Source organism: Salvelinus namaycush, chromosome 39 (assembly GCF_016432855.1).
Source record: "Salvelinus namaycush isolate Seneca chromosome 39, SaNama_1.0, whole genome shotgun sequence".
Lineage (NCBI taxonomy): Eukaryota > Metazoa > Chordata > Actinopteri > Salmoniformes > Salmonidae > Salvelinus > Salvelinus namaycush.
The window spans coordinates 15,723,887-15,740,856 of NC_052345.1; the positions used below are offsets into that span (position 1 = coordinate 15,723,887).

Consider the following 16,970-nt stretch of genomic DNA (forward strand, 5'->3'; position numbering starts at 1 on the left):
TAACAGGGAGCCTTTCATCACGCCGCCTGTAATTGCACATTACGATTCTTTACGTGCTGATCATCTTTTCTGGGATGTCGAAAACAATTCCAAATGATTTGATAGCTTCCATCGCATCATCCATTAAACATTAGATTACGAGAGAGGTTGACGCAGCACATTTTTTGGGCGTTAGGCTTTCTATGTCTTGTGTTACTGTTTTTTGTCTTCCCAGTAAAATGATTTCCTGCACTGGTCAAGCCTCTGAACACCTCAACTCATGCCTCATACCCTCATTCAATCACTGCTGTGATCCCTTTCAAACACAGTGTAAGTAGCCATCTCATTCCCCATAATATTGCTTTAGGTTAAAAATAATTAGTCTTTGACGATTTTTGAAACACACTTTGTGGTCTCGGTGTGTTCCGCGCCTAAACCGTGGGTCTCCCATCTTCCACAAATTTTTCAAGCCACCAGCCTCCACTGACTTAGGCCTAGTTATTGGCAGCACCAATCAGTAAGACATTGATTGTACTGTACACTAACGTTATCAATCTGTTCCACTTGTAGCAGACCTTTGGAGCGTTACCCGGCTTCCTTCCGTTTGGAGTCATCGTGAATATTCCAACTGAAATAACCTTTGAAAATGGATATTGGAAAAATCTAGTTGTTCAAAGCCTGACAAATATTTATAAATATGACAAATATTTATATTTTGAATAATGCAAAGGATGTATAATGCATACGTCGCCTGGGCAGAACTGCTCATCTAGACATGGGTAAAATGCTTCGCAGCAGGATGCATTTCAATATGGATAAAAAAAACACACATTAGTACTCAGAAATGCAATTATCTACATAAAACATACTGTAAGTAGGCCTACTCATGATGCGCAGTTAAGTATTTTAGTGACAGCTGACTGAGTTTGAATGAATTCATCATTTAATGTAATGTAATAGAGTGGGGAGCTGGAGGCAAGGATCATAAACTGCATCCTGGAGTAAGGTCCCATGAGTAGGAGTTGAACAGATTCCCTATGAGAAAGTCCAACCAACCACCTCAGTCCCCTCCTACTCCTACTCCTCCGAGCCACTGAGACTGCTGCTGATATGAACGACTCCATTGACTCCTCCGAGCCACTGAGACTGCTGCTGATGTGAACGACTCCATAGACTCCTCCGAGCCACTGAGGCTGCTGCTGATGTGAACGACTCCATAGACTCCTCCGAGCCACTGAGACTGCTGCTGATGTGAACGACTCCATAGACTCCCATTAGGAATATTAAACAAATCAATCAGAGGGAAGAATAAAGAAGCCAACCCAACACGGTCCATCAGATGACGAGCGAGTTCTACTGAACCAGGCCTCTCTGCGTCTCAAATGGCATCCTATTCCCTACATAGTGCACTACTTTTGACCAGGGCCCATAGGGTACTATATAGGGAATTGGGTGCCACTTGGGATACACCCTGGAGATCACCACAGTAAATAATGTGTACATGACACTGCATTAAGTACTGCGTTGGTGTAGCTCCAACATTGCCCTGAGTATGAAACAAGTATGCAAATGTTTGAACAAGTAGGCAAAGTAGTAGTGGCCAGGGGCACCAGTTTATGTCAAGAACTGCAATGCTGCTGGGTTTTTCACGCTCAACAGTTTCCTGTGTGTATCAAGAATGGTCCACCACCCAAAGGACATCCAGCCAACTTGACACAACTGTGGGCAGCATTGGAGTCAACATAGGCCCGCATCCTTTTGACATTTGGTAGAGTCCATGCCCCGAAAAATGTAGGCTGCAACTCAATATTAGAAATGTGGTCTTAATGTTTGGTATGCTCAGTGTAAATTATTGTTATGTACAGTGTCCATGTTAGGACAGCCTCAGTCTCAGTTTGTCCTAATATGGACACCGTATCCTATGGATGGATGTTATACAGCGACATGTTTTGAAAAGCATGTTTTGTCTTAATGGGCCCTTTTAGAGTAAGAGGGCCACTTTAAAGTATGTGAAGGCTCCCATGTCCAAAACCAAGACTTGTGCTCCAAGGCCCGCAAAGTAGTCAAAATAGAGGAACAGCCTTGGATGAACCAAAAAACAATGTATTTTTCCAATAACGTTGCATTATCACAGATTCTTACCTTGCAGACCATTTTGATTGATATGCGATGTGACCATGGCACAACAAGGATTTTTTGTGTGTGTTGTGTGTGTGTGACTCTGTATTTCTGTGTGTGTGTGTGTGTCTGTGTGTCTGTGTGTCTGTGTGTATTCTACAGCAACAGTGCTATTGGTATGTTCATGGTTACATTCTTTCATGCTGTTCCGTATCAGAAAATTGTTTCTGCAGCATAGCAAGTTGGTAGTGGGAGGTCAAAATGGGTCTGTGTCAAAATACTCTTAAACGTAAAGTCCTAGCCTACCACGCCCTATTTCCTGGCTCTGCTTCCCCAATAACTCAAAATGAAGGGGGGATCAATTCCTACTGTTGATCTCTCTCATTAATTACACACGGGCAAAACAAAGACACGACCATATGGCACCCACTTCAGGCATTCCCTGTGCTTTTTCCAAAACTCACACTGTCCATAAAAAGAGAGGACGCCTCTTGAAGCATCAATGAAAGATGCACCTGGTAATTACTGATCATTAAATCAAATCAAGTGGTATGTGTCACATGCTTTGTAGACAACAGGTGTAGACTAAAAGGGAAATGCTTACTTATGGGTCATTTTCCAACAATGCAGAATTAAAGATAAAGATTTTTTTTAAATGGAAATAAGTGACATAATAAATAAGGAATAAGGAATAAGTAAATACACAGCAAAGAGTAAAAATAACATGGCTATACACAGGAAGTACCAGGTAATAACATGGCTATATACAGGAAGTACCAGGTAATAACATAGCTATATACAAGACGTACCAGGTAACAACATAGCTATATACAAGACGTACCAGGTAACAACATGGCTATATACAGGAAGTACCAGGTAACAACATGGCTATATACAGGGAGTACCAGGTAATAACATAGCTATATACAGGGAGTACCAGGTAATAACATGGCTATATACAGGGAGTACCAGGTAATAACATGGCTATATACAGGGAGTACCAGGTAATAACATGACTAAATACAGGGAGTACCAGGTAATAACATGGCTAAATACAGGACGTACCAGGTAACAACATGGCTATATACAGGAAGTACCAGGTAACAACATGGCTATATACAGGGAGTACCAGGTAATAACATGGCTATATACAGGGAGTACCAGGTAATAACATAGCTATATACAGGGAGTACCAGGTAATAACATGGCTACATACAAGACGTACCAGGTAACAACATGGCTATATACAGGACGTACCAGGTAACAACATAGCTATATACAAGACGTACCAGGTAACAACATGGCTATATACAGGAAGTACCAGGTAACAACATGGCTATATACAGGGAGTACCAGGTAATAACATAGCTATATACAGGGAGTACCAGGTAATAACATGGCTACATACAAGACGTACCAGGTAACAACATGGCTATATACAGGAAGTACCAGGTAACAACATGGCTATATACAGGGAGTACCAGGTAATAACATGGCTATATACAAGACGTACCAGGTAACAACATGGCTACATACAAGACGTACCAGGTAACAACATGGCTATATACAGGGAGTACCAGGTAATAACATGGCTATATACAGGGAGTACCAGGTAGTAACATGGCTACATACAAGACGTACCAGGTAACAACATGGCTACATACAAGACGTACCAGGTAACAACATGGCTACATACAAGACGTACCAGGTAACAACATGGCTACATACAAGACGTACCAGGTAACAACATGGCTATATACAGGACGTACCAGGTAACAACATGGCTATATACAGGGAGTACCAGGTAACAACATGGCTATATACAGGAAGTACCAGGTAACAACACGGCTATATACAGGGAGTACCAGGTAGTAACACGGCTATATACAGGGAGTTCCGGGTAATAACATGGCTATATACAGGGAGTTCCGGGTAATAACATGGCTAAATACAGGGAGTACCAGGTAATAACATAGTTATATACAGGAAGTACCAGGTAATAACATGGCTATATACAGGAAGTACCAGGTAGTAACATAGCTATATACAGGGAGTACCAGGTAACAACATGGCTATATACAGGACGTACCAGATAACAACATGGCTATATACAGGAATTACCAGGTAATAACATGGCTATATACAGGGAGTACCAGGTAGTAACATGGCTATATACAGGGAGTACCAGGTAATAACATGGCTACATACAGGGAGTACCAGGTAATAACATGGCTACATACAGGGAGTACCAGGTAATAACATGGCTATATACAGGGAGTACCAGGTAATAACATGGCTACATACAGGGAGTACCAGGTAATAACATGGCTATATACAGGGAGTACCAGGTAATAACATGGCTACATACAGGGAGTACCAGGTAACAACATGGCTATATACAGGACGTACCAGATAACAACATGGATATATACAGGAAGTACTAGGTAATAACATGGCTATATACAGGGAGTACCAGGTAGTAACACGGCTATATACAGGGCGTTCCGGGTAATAACATGGCTAAATACAGGGAGTACCGGGTAATAACATGGCTATATACAGGGAGTACCAGGTAACAACATGGCTATATACAGGACGTACCAGATAACAACATGGCTATATATAGGAAGTACCAGGTAATAACATGGCTATATACAGGACGTACCAGGTAATAACATGGCTATATACAGGGAGTACCAGGTAGTAACATGGCTATATACATGGAGTACCAGGTAATAACATGGCTACATACAGGGAGTACCAGGTAATAACATGGCTATATACAGGGAGTACCAGGTAATAACATGGCTATATACAGGGAGTACCAGGTAATAACATGGCTATATACAGGGAGTACCGGGTAATAACATGGCTATATACAGGAAGTACCAGGTAATAACATGGCTATATACAGGGAGTTCCGGGTAATAACATGGCTACATACAGGGAGTACCAGGTAATAACATGGCTATATACAGGGAGTACCATGTAATAACATGGCTAAATACAGGGTGTACCAGGTAATAACATGGCTATATACAGGGAGTACCAGGTAATAACATGGCTATATACAGGGAGTACCAGGTAATAACATGGCTATATACAGGGAGTACCAGGTAATAACATGGCTATATACAGGGTGTACCAGGTAATAACATGACTATATATAGGGAGTACCAGGTAATAACATGACTATATACAGGAAGTACCGAGTCGATGTGCAGGGGTACGAGGTAATTGAGGTAGATATGTACATATAGGTAGGGGTAAAGTGACTAAGCAGCAGGATAGATAACGGACAGTAGCAGCAGTTATGTGGTGAGTGTGAAAGTGTGTGTGTGAGTGTGTGGCATCGATATGCATGTGTGCGCGTGTTATGTGTGTGGGCTTATGTAGTGTGTGTGTGTGTTGGGGTGTCAGTGTAAGTGTGGCTATAGTCCAGTGTGTGTGCACAGAGTCGGTGCAAGAGAGTTGGTGCAAAAATGGCCAATGCAGGTTGTCCGGGTAACCATTTGATTAGCTATTTAGCAGTCTTGTTTAGCAGTCTTATAGCTTGGGGGTAGGAGTTGTTCAGGGTCCTGTTAGTTCCAGACTTTGTGCACTGGTACGGCTTGCCATGCGGTAACAGAGAGAATAGTCTATGGCTTGGGTGGCTGGAGTCTGAACATTTTTAGGGCCTTCCTCCTACACCGCCTGGTATACAGGTCCTGGATGGCAGGATGTACTGTACTGGGCCATACTCACCACTCTCTGTAGTGCCTTGTGATCGGGTGCCTTGCAGTTGCCGTAGCAGGCGGGGATGCAGCCAGTCAAGATGCTCTCAGTGGTGTAGCTGTAGATCTTTTGAGGATAAGAGGGCCCTTGCCAAATATTTTCAGCCTCCTAGGGGGAAGAGGTGCTGTCGTGCCACACTTCACAACTGTGTGGGTGTGTGTGGACCATGTTCATTCCTTAGTGATGTGGACACCAAGGAACCTGAACCTCTCGACCTGTTCCACTACAGCCCGTCGATGTGGATGGGGGCGTGCTCGCCCCTCCATTTCCTGTAGTCCACGATCAGCTCTGTTGTCTTGCTGATGTTAATAATGTTCCAGAGGGGAGATGTGGTGTGTTGTGGAGGCTAGGAGATGATAAGAGCTAGGCATTAGGGGCTGTTATGGTTATGAGTGACAGCTCCATCACAGTGAGATGTTGTAAACACTGGAGGCGACAGCGGGATGCGTAAAGGCGTTATCACGCCGCTGTGAGAAATGCAAAACATGACAGCTAATATTGGCGGTGCCTGCGATTGTTGGCAGCTGAGGTGTGTGTGTGTGTGAGAGAGAGAGAAGAGAGAGATTGTGTATGTGTGTGTGTGTGTGTGTGTGTGTACGTATGTGTGTGTGTGAGAGAGACGGAGGGTGTGTGTTTGTGCTCGCTCAATTCCCAACAATTGTCCTCCCTCCACCTGAGAGAAAAGCTTCACAGGAGCTCAGTGACAGTCTCTGCTGGCAAACGCTCCAGCTGGGGCCTTGAAACACATCTCACACTCAAGTCAACCCGTCTAACTGCTCCGCGAGGCTCAGAGACTCATCTTTCCTTCTATTCACAGCTCTGTTTTTCTGTTGTTCTTTTGAATTTCTTTTCACATTGGAATCAGCTGTCAGGGCTGGCTTTGGTTGTCTGTACACCCTCCAGGGTGGTAAAAGATTCAATGGGAATTAACAGACAATAGACAGACACACAGAGAGAGAGAGAGAGAGAGGGGATGAGTCATCAACCTCTCCCTATTGCACTGGGGCTTACACTCTTCTCTAGTTTTTTTTCATTCGCTCTACTAAATTCATTCATTCTGTCCATCCTGTGACATGACTCTGACAGTGTGTATAATGAGGGACGAGTTTCTATGAAATGAGAGGTGGAGAGAGATACAGAGAGAGAGATGTGAAAGAAATTAACAGAGAGGTATGAAGGATTGAGAGTGGAGAGACAGCAGAGAGGTGATTGAGTGTGAGATATGGAGGTGGAAGGACACTGAAGGCAAGAGAGAGAGAGGAGAGAGAGGCGCAAATCTTCCTCCAACTTGAATGTAGTGCATTAAAGATGAAATGGGAAATGAGGGCAGGGAGAGAGGAGAGAGAGAAGTCACAGCTCCAGTAGTAGTTGTCTGGATCATGTCCTCTCTCTCCCCGTGCTGCCCTGAGGGGCACCCATGTCATATCCTGTCCTCCTTCAGCTTCCTGAAATAGCACTGGAGAGTACTGGGCGAAGCCTCCCAGCAGTGTACTACCGTATGAATGAGAACTGCTTGCTAGTCTCCCGGAGACTAAACCTACATGCAGTGAATATATCAGGCGCTATATCAGGCGCTTAGCATATTGTGTATCAGGTGCAAACATCTTAGCATACTGTATATCATGCGTTAACATCTTAGCATACTGTATGTCACGCGTTAACATCTTAGCATACTGTATGTCACGCGCTATCATCTTAGCATACTGTATGTCATGCGTTAACATCTTAGCATACTGTATGTCACGCGCTAACATCTTAGCATACTGTATGTCACGAGCTATCATATTAGCACACTGTATGTCATGCGCTAACATCTTAGCATATTGTGCATCAGGTGCTAACATCTTAGCATACTGCGTATCAGGGACTAACATCTTAGCATACTGTATATCATGCGTTAACATCTTAGCATACTGTATGTCACGCGTTAACATCTTAGCATACTGTATGTCACGCGCTATCATCTTAGCATACTGTATGTCATGCGTTAACATCTTAGCATACTGTATGTCACGCGTTAACATCTTAGCATACTGTATGTCACGCGCTATCATCTTAGCATACTGTATGTCACGCGCTAACATCTTAGCATACTGTATGTCATGCGCTAACATCTTAGCATATTTTGCATCAGGTGCTAACATCTTAGCATACTGCGTATCAGGCACTAACATCTTAGTGCAGCAGGCGCTAACAATTAGCATGCTGTATGTCTGCCAGTCCCTAGCGTTGCAGCATTAGCATCCTCCTATCTACTACTGTATATGAGCGCTGCTTGGATAGTTTCCTGCCTACGCACTGTGTATACTGTATATCAGGCAATAACATCTTAGAGTTAGCATCTTACTATCTACTGCTGTATATGAGAGCTGCTTGGATGTTTCCCAGTGACTAGGCCCAGGCCCGGTCCTGGCTGTTCTACCGCCCTAGACGAGACGTCAAAAATTGCTGCCCTTCTCCCCCGCAAAACTAAAATAGTGTAGTTTACACTGTCGCCCGCAATGGCATTTTATGAATGCCCATCCATGTGTTAGGCACAGTGGGAAATGCAGAAGTATTCTTTTTAGCTATGATGCAGCTTGTTACAAATGTATGAATACAAACTTGAAATCACTGATTATCATGACAATTTAGCCCAGACGGGGTGAGACTTCCCAACACCAGTTGTGAGTAGCCACACGTCATACTCACATCGACGAAAATTGTTTTTCCCATGGGGTTAGGCTATTTGATAGGAGAAACGTCCATGATGTAGCCTAAGAAGTGATCTTTCTACCGCAGGCTATAGGCTACATGATTTATGCCAGATCATTTTGGTGGAGCGCTGTAGCTGTGCGTTTCTCTAACAGCACTCTGGAGAGGCGCGCTGGGAATGGACATGATAAATATTTTGCACCCCTGCCTTTGACAAAATGAGCACTGCTTATCACGGGGCGGCATCAGAGCTCACCTAAATAGCCCATATGCCACTGGTTGAAAGAAATTGTCACTGTTTATGAGCAGATTTATGTGAGGTGTTATGTGTTGTTGGATGTGCGTCTTCGTCAGTTTAGCATAACCTAGCGTTAGCAGTAGCATTCCCTGTATCTACTTTAATTGGGAGAGTTCGGCAAAACAGCGAGCGGTTGCAGAGGCTAAATGAGAGGGTTGTGTTTGACACTGCCTCTCACTGAGTGGGCACACTCTAACCCCTGAAACTTAGTCTCCTTTGTTTGGGAGCCGGCTACGCCGCTTTTAAGATAGCGGGGCCTGGTTCAAACGCTAGTTTTCATTCTTTTTTTCCCTCCTTTTTCCCGTGTCAAATAAATGAATTCCTCTCGCCTCAGAGAGATCATTACTGTCCCTTTCAAACAAAGGCAGAGAGCATTCTTCCAGCTGCGAGTGCCCGCGGTGAACAATCTTCGACCCCGACAGCATAGTGAAAGAAAGAAAGATAAGAAAGGGAAAAAAGTCATAATGAATACCTCAGCAGTGCTAGCAGATGTAGCTGTTTGCCTCACAATTAGTATTCAGTATCTCACTCGAGGCAATTGATTAGTGCATTCATCTCCGAGGAAAGAGGGGGAGGGAGAGAAGAGAGGGAAGAAGAGGAGAAGAAGTGAACAACTAATCTAGAGGGAGAAGGGATGAGCTAGCAACCTATGGACAAAGCCGGATGCGCGTCGTGCAGTTGACAAGGTAATTGAGGCGGCTATAGCGTTGCAGTCACCTTGCTAGTACGGAACGAATATGAGATAAGGTTTTGCATGGAAATTCCTCATTAAGAACGAGACGGGAACAGTGCTTATGCCACAGGAGTATAGGCCTGTTGAGAGAGGATATCTTTTTTCCATTAACATGCACCTTCTGGCACTATGGCTGGGCTGCGGTTTCAGGGTAACAGATTGGGGGCAAGTGTTGGCAAGCTGGTGATTGCAAAGAGAGGCAATAGGTTTACTGTAGTTATACAGCGAGGAATTGGTGTACATGTCGAGACAGAAGTGCTCTTGGCAGAACGCAATGACTTTCCTGAGGCTACATCACAATTGTCCACCGAACCGGTTAGTAACAGCTCACAGGATGCAGACATCTGCAGAATATGGAAGAACTCTAGGTTATCTTCATGATCTATGTTACGTGGTGCAATCAGACACATACTATGTAGCCTGTGGATCTGCACATTACAAACATAACATTACAAATGCCTCCAGGGTCTCTATCCAATCTACTTTCTTACAATTCACCTGCAAATATATACAGGCATCTACCGTACACTCCATGCAAGCTAAACTGGCCTGAAGCAAAGCAGGAAGTGCTCCTGACGCTGCTCTCCCCTCGTCATTGTACTTCCTGTGGCGGCTATAGCACGAGATTGTCACGCGAGATTTGCTCGACACACGCTGATGTGACGCTGAAAGGCACTAGCGGGGGAGGGGGGGGGGGTAAGGCGATCGCACTGATAAACAACATGTATGAAACATGTAGAGAGCACGGAGGGCGAGGGGACTCGGCGGGGCAGACCTTGTCAAGAGAAGAGGATGGCTTTCAAATGGCCTCACGTTTCCAGTGTACTAACGAGGACTATAGTTCCTGATAATAGGCTAGAGCTTCTACACATGTCCTTATCACAACTGTATTCTCAAATGGCAGAGCCGCCGCTTTCGTGGCCTTCCAACTGTCTCTCTTTGTGCAATGTGGGCGACCGATGATAATGGCTACTGATAATGGACTACAGCGTCCTTCCTCACAGTCTTCACATGTTCAAGCAGCACCTTTTTTCACTTCTCCATTGACAGTGATCTCCCCATCTATTGGTCAGCTACACAATATGTCTCATCCCCTTGTCCCACATGACAAGTCAATTGCTCGAAGCCCTATCATAACAACGATACTGTGTGCTAGCATTACAATGCTACTGAGCAATGATATTCCACAGTGTGCTGTTCTCAGCAGACTCTTTAGTTAAACGGCTCTTGTTATGGCTGGTACTGGGACCCGCTCCATCTCCTTAGCCACATAGGGAGCTATTACATTAATCTGTCGAGACAGAGTCTGCCTCCCAGACGGCACCCTATTCCCTGTATAGTCCACTACTTTTGACCAGAGTCGCATATGCCCTGGGCAAAAGTAGTGCACTAATTAGGGAATAGGGTGCAATTTGGGATGCACACAGGAAGTCAGGGAGGAGGGTTGTAGCTCTTTCTCCCACTAGGGAGACAATACACACTGAGTGAGCTAGCTCTTGGACAAATATAGCACTGAAAGTGAAACATTGCGGTTCGGGGCATAAGAGACTGTCGCCTTGTTATCACTGTAAACTGCAGGGCAGAAATGGGCTCTATAGGGAACTGCCTTTGATCCAGTCGTCTCCAAACAGTATCTTACTTAAATCCATGTTAAATTCCTTTCTTCCTCCTCCTTTCTCTCTGTCATTTGCATCTAATTACTCCCTTTTCTGTATGCAGTCCATCCTCTCTTTTCTGGTTCTTGTAGAAACTTATTTTAAATGCAGATCTCTTAATGATACCTTCTACTTCCTCTCAATTCATCCCTCTAACAGTCTACAGTAATTCCTCCGTGCTCTATCCCTCCTCCATTGTCTATCCCTCATCCATTCTCTATCCCTCCATTCTCTATCCCTCATCTATTCTCTATCCCTCATCTATTCTCTATCCCTCATCCATTCTCTATCCCTCATCCATTCTCTATCCCTCATCTATTCTCCATCCCTCATCTATTCTCTATCCCTCATCTATTCTCTATCCCTCATCCATTCTCTATCCCTCCTCCATTCTCTATCCCTCCTCCATTCTCTATCCCTCCTCTATTCTCTATCCCTCCTCTATTCTCTATCCCTCCTCTATTCTCTATCCCTCCTCTATTCTCTATCCCTCCTCTATTCTCTATCCCTCCTCCATTCTCTATCCCTCCTCCATTCTCTATCCCTCCTCCATTCTCTATCCCTCATCTATTCTCTATCCCTCCTCCATTCTCTATCCCTCATCTATTCTCCATCCCTCATCTATTCTCTATCCCTCATCTATTCTCTATCCCTCATCCATTCTCTATCCCTCCTCTATTCTCTATCCCTCCTCTATTCTCTATCCCTCCTCTATTCTCTATCCCTCATCCATTCTCTATCCCTCATCCATTCTCTATCCCTCCTCTATTCTCTATCCCTCCTCTATTCTCTATCCCTCATCCATTCTCTATCCCTCATCCATTCTCTATCCCTCATCTATTCTCCATCCCTCCTCCATTCTCCATCCCTCCTCCATTCTCCATCCCTCCTCCATTCTCCATCCCTCCTCCATTCTCCATCCCTCATCTATTCTCTATCCCTCATCTATTCTCTATCCCTCCTCTATTCTCTATCCCTCCTCCATTCTCTATCCCTCCTCTATTCTCTATCCCTCCTCTATTCTCTATCCCTCCTCTATTCTCTATCCCTCCTCTATTCTCTATCCCTCCTCTATTCTCTATCCCTCCTCTATTCTCTATCCCTCCTCCATTCTCTATCCCTCCTCCATTCTCTATCCCTCCTCCATTCTCTATCCCTCATCCATTCTCTATCCCTCCTCCACTCTCTCGTTTCATCATTCACTTGATAGTTTTCTTTGTATGTAACACGCAGGGCTGGTTGACTCGGTGTGTCTGTAACACGCAGGGCTAGTTGACTCGGTGTGTCTGTAACACGCAGGGCTAGTTGACTCGGTGTGTCTGTAACACGCAGGGCTGGTTGACTCGGTGTGTTTGTAACACGCAGGGCTGGTTGACTCAGTGTGTTTGTAACACGCAGGGCTGGTTGACTTAATGTGTTTGTAACATGCAGGGCTGGTTGACTCAGTGTGTCTGTAACACGCAGGGCTGGTTGACTCAGTGTGTTTGTAACACGCAGGGCTGGTTGACTCAGTGTGTCTGTAACACGCAGGGCTGGTTGACTCAGTGTGTCTGTAACACGCAGGGCTGGTTGACTCAGTGTGTCTGTAACACGCAGGGCTGGTTGACTCAGTGTGTCTGTAACACGCAGGGCTGGTTGACTCAGTGTGTCTGTAACACGCAGGGCTGGTTGACTCAGTGTGTCTGTAACACGCAGGGTTGGTTGACTCAGTGTGTCTGTGACACGCAGGGCTGGTTGACTCAGTGTGTCTGTAACACGCAGGGCTGGTTGACTCAGTGTGTCTGTAACACGCAGGGCTGGTTGACTCAGTGTGTCTGTAACACGCAGGGCTGGTTGACTCAGTGTGTCTGTAACACGCAGGGCTGGTTGACTCAGTGTGTCTGTAACACGCAGGGTTGGTTGACTCAGTGTGTCTGTAACACGCAGGGCTGATTGACTCAGTGTGTCTGTAACACGCAGGGCTGGTTGACTCAGTGTGTTTGTAACACGCAGGGCTGGTTGACTCAGTGTGTATCTAACACGCAGGGCTGGTTGACTCAGTGTGTCTGTAACACGCAGGGCTGGTTGACTCCGTGTGTCTGTGACACGCAGGGCTGGTTGACTCAGTGTGTCTGTGACACGCAGGGCTGGTTGACTCAGTGTGTCTGTAACACGCAGGGCTGGTTGACTCAGTGTGTCTGTGACACGCAGGGCTGGTTGACTCAGTGTGTCTGTGACACGCAGGGCTGGTTGACTCAGTGTGTCTGTGACACGCAGGGCTGGTTGACTCAGTGTGTCTGTAACACGCAGGGCTAGTTGACTCAGTGTGTCTGTGACACGCAGGGCTGGAGAGAGAGCGGAGAGAGCGGATTTCAGCAGAGCCCAGTGAGGCAAGGCCCACAGTGAAGGCTGATAATCCATGGAAGCGAGAGGAGAAGAGGAGACCCTGTCGCTGTAACAAGGGAATAGGAATTCTACTAATACCTCCACATTGAGAACACCTGACATCAGCGCTGCTCTGGTAACAAAGCTCTCCTAAACACAAGTACGCCACCTGTCGTTTGAGTGGGTAAATGTCTGTGTACAACAATGGACTATCAACATCTATGAGGATATACTCGAGGTTTCTCTATGTACTTATTGTGTAGCTTATTTTGGACTGAATACACTTCCATCCTCAGCTCTGGTGTCGAGAGAATAGCGCCTTGTTACGGCTCTTCCAGAGGGGATTCAAGGTGACAGACTAATGCTAGTCACACTCTGTAACGGTGTTTTTGTAGAAAGATTTGGAAGCTCCGATGTTTTGGACTAGCATTTTTCTGTCACCTTGAATCCCCTCAGGAAGAGCAGGCACTAGGCACTATTCTCTCGACACCAGAGCTGAGGATGGAAGTGTACTCAGTCAAAATAAACTTTGAGGTCCTTCGACAAAAATAACATTACAGAGACCACTGACACAAAGTGTGTGTGAGTGTGAGTGTGTTGGTGTGTGTGTGTGTGTGTGTGTGTGTGTGTGTGTGTGTGTGTGTGTGTGTGTGTGTGTGTGTGTGTGTGTGTGCCTTAGCTAGACCCATGGTTCTGCAGGTGGTGCTCGCCGGCAGAATTAAAGGGCCACTTGTTTCCAGGGCTGACTTAGAGCAGATGGAACCAGCTCTCCGTCTCTCTCTTCTCCATCTTGTCCCACATTACTGCTGTCGCCCCATTCATTTTCTGCCAATTCATCTGACACACACACACACAGACAGGGTTTTCACACGCACGCACACAAACACACACACAAACTCCTGTGGTAAACTTCTAGGTTGGACCCTCGGCAGCTCTTAATGAGCTCAGTCCAGATGTCTCCTCAGGCAACAGCGTATGAGTGGTTAATTAATCAAGTGTGCTCACACACACACACACACACACACACACACACACACACACACACACACACACGACACACACACGACACACACACCTCAACCCTACAACATCCTCTCTCAGTTAGAAAGGCTTTACATCAGATTATCCTCCCTTATGAGTTCTTCATCCTCGGCTAAAGGACCTAAACCGCCTCTTAGTTTTTTACTCGGGCAGTGGCAGGGACAGCTGGTCGCCAGAGAGGACCCATCCCTGACTTCACAGTTCACACCTCGTAGAATAGGAGACAGGGGGGGATTAGACACAGCTCTTTCCCGTTCCGTCATTGGCCTGCGGACTCAGTCGAGGCCATGTGACGTCTGCAGTCGGCCAATGTAATAATGAGATTTCTGTGGTGAGATATTAAGCGGCAGTACGCAGCCTTCAGAGACTCAGCCCCTCACAACAGCCTTCGGAAGACTCTTACCAGACCCCTGATGAGTCGCCAGGGTTACTGTCCATACAGTAAGTGTTGATGGAGTCAAACCAGACAGAGTGAGTCTGCCTTCGATGCTGCTGCAGTGTGTATGCAGACCAATGCACCCTTAGAAGCGATGCAGTATACTGCACTGCACTCATACGGGGATATGTCTCGTTTGTGTGCAGTGCCACAGGGTAGGAGTAATGGTGTTTCTGTGTGACCTACTGTAACACCACACCCACAGCTCCCTCTGACTAGACAACCCCCAATAGACAAACTCCCACAGCTCTACTTAGATAGGGCCAGCGACCCACAGGCACTCACACACACAAATAGTGTCTTTTCTCTACCTTCTGTCCGGATGGTGAAGGGGGAGTCCCCAAGCCTCTTGGCTGAGAACTGGCCCCCCAGGGAGGTCATTAGAAAACACAGGCTGAAGAAGCCGATCCCCACCACGAATATCCTGGATGGGGGGATGGGAGGGAAGACAAGAGAGAGGGAGAGGAGAGAGAACGCATGGACGAAAAGAGGGAGGAGAAGGAGAGAGAGTGGGAGAGAAGTGATGAAAGAGTGCGGGAGGGAGGAAAGGGAAAGATTGTTGACGAGAAGCGAGGAGAGAAGTATGAAGAGAGAGGACGAAGGGAGGAAGAGAAGAGAGGAACAGTCAGAAAACAGATAAAGTACAGCAGCACAGTAAAGAACATACATTAGGAAACACAGGCAATTAGACCGGCCCAGCTGAGGAAATTAAAGTCAAAATGTCAGGGGCCATTTTAGTTCCCGTCTCCATCCCCCTGCTAACTCGCACCCCATCCAGGCATCCTCAGGTTCCCCAATTAGGGACAAGCAGCTCCTTCCAAAATGCCTATAATTGATGTATTGTGCCATGCACACCAGAGATAAAGAGGAGGCTTCCTCCTTCATTCCCCACGGGGCTAAACGACTGCTGCTGGCTAATTCTATAACGGTCTCTGACAGTGAGGAGAGGAGAGGGGAGGAGTATACTTTACCCACGCTTCATTCTACCGTGACATCCCTGTATGTAGGGTACGCTACAGTAGATAAACAACAGCCTCTACCCACCACTACTTTTAAAATGTGCATGTTTACACAGCCAGATACAGTATGCCTCTATACCAACATATTCTCAGAGCAAGTGCATTGGACCGTTATACTATGTACAGTAGCAACTTATGCAATGCTAGCCACATATGCTTTGTTACTGTGCCAGCAGTGGAAAGCTAGGACCCACAATAGAGAGAAATGACTGAATAATTCAATCTGTAGCTTGACTCTGAAGCCGAGCGAGTGGAGTTTGCTAGCACGCTGGATTCCGTGAAAGTTTTGACACTCCGTGAACAGTAAACAGCATTGTCATGCGAGTTCAGATTTAACATACTGGGATAATTGCGAGTTGTTGAATATAGAATTACGCTGTAAAGAGTGATAAGGAACAGCCGGTTAGATAGAATAGTGACTGACGTTAACGATGGTGACGGTGCTCATCATAATCTCATAAGGACAGAGCACGGTGGTTCGGCAGGCAGCCAAGGTGACTCTATATCCCAACACCGAGACAATAAAATGGGTCTGTATTCGTTACAAGTGGCAGTAGCGGACGCTTCATTCATTTACTGTAGGAGGTGAGTTGACAGCACCTTTACCAATATGTATCTACAGAGATAGAATAGTATTTGTGTGTGCCTATCTTCTGCGACATTCTTCAGTCATTTTGACCAGTGGGTTCCCAAACTGCCAAACTGTGGGGCGAGAGTGGTCGGCATGGGGGGGGGGGGGGGGGGGGAATGACGACGACTTACTCTTGAAAGTTGTAATTGTAAAATTTTGCAAAAGGTACAATTTTGAAATTGGGTATTGCATCATCAGTTTTCCTCTTGTCATGTCAGTCATCGCATA

General features: G+C 45.8%; 1 pseudogene; it reads right to left on the reverse strand.

Annotated features, from left to right (window-relative positions):
- Window positions 1–16,970, reverse strand: part of LOC120032727 — a 171,716-nt pseudogene that overhangs the window by 147,961 nt on the left and 6,785 nt on the right.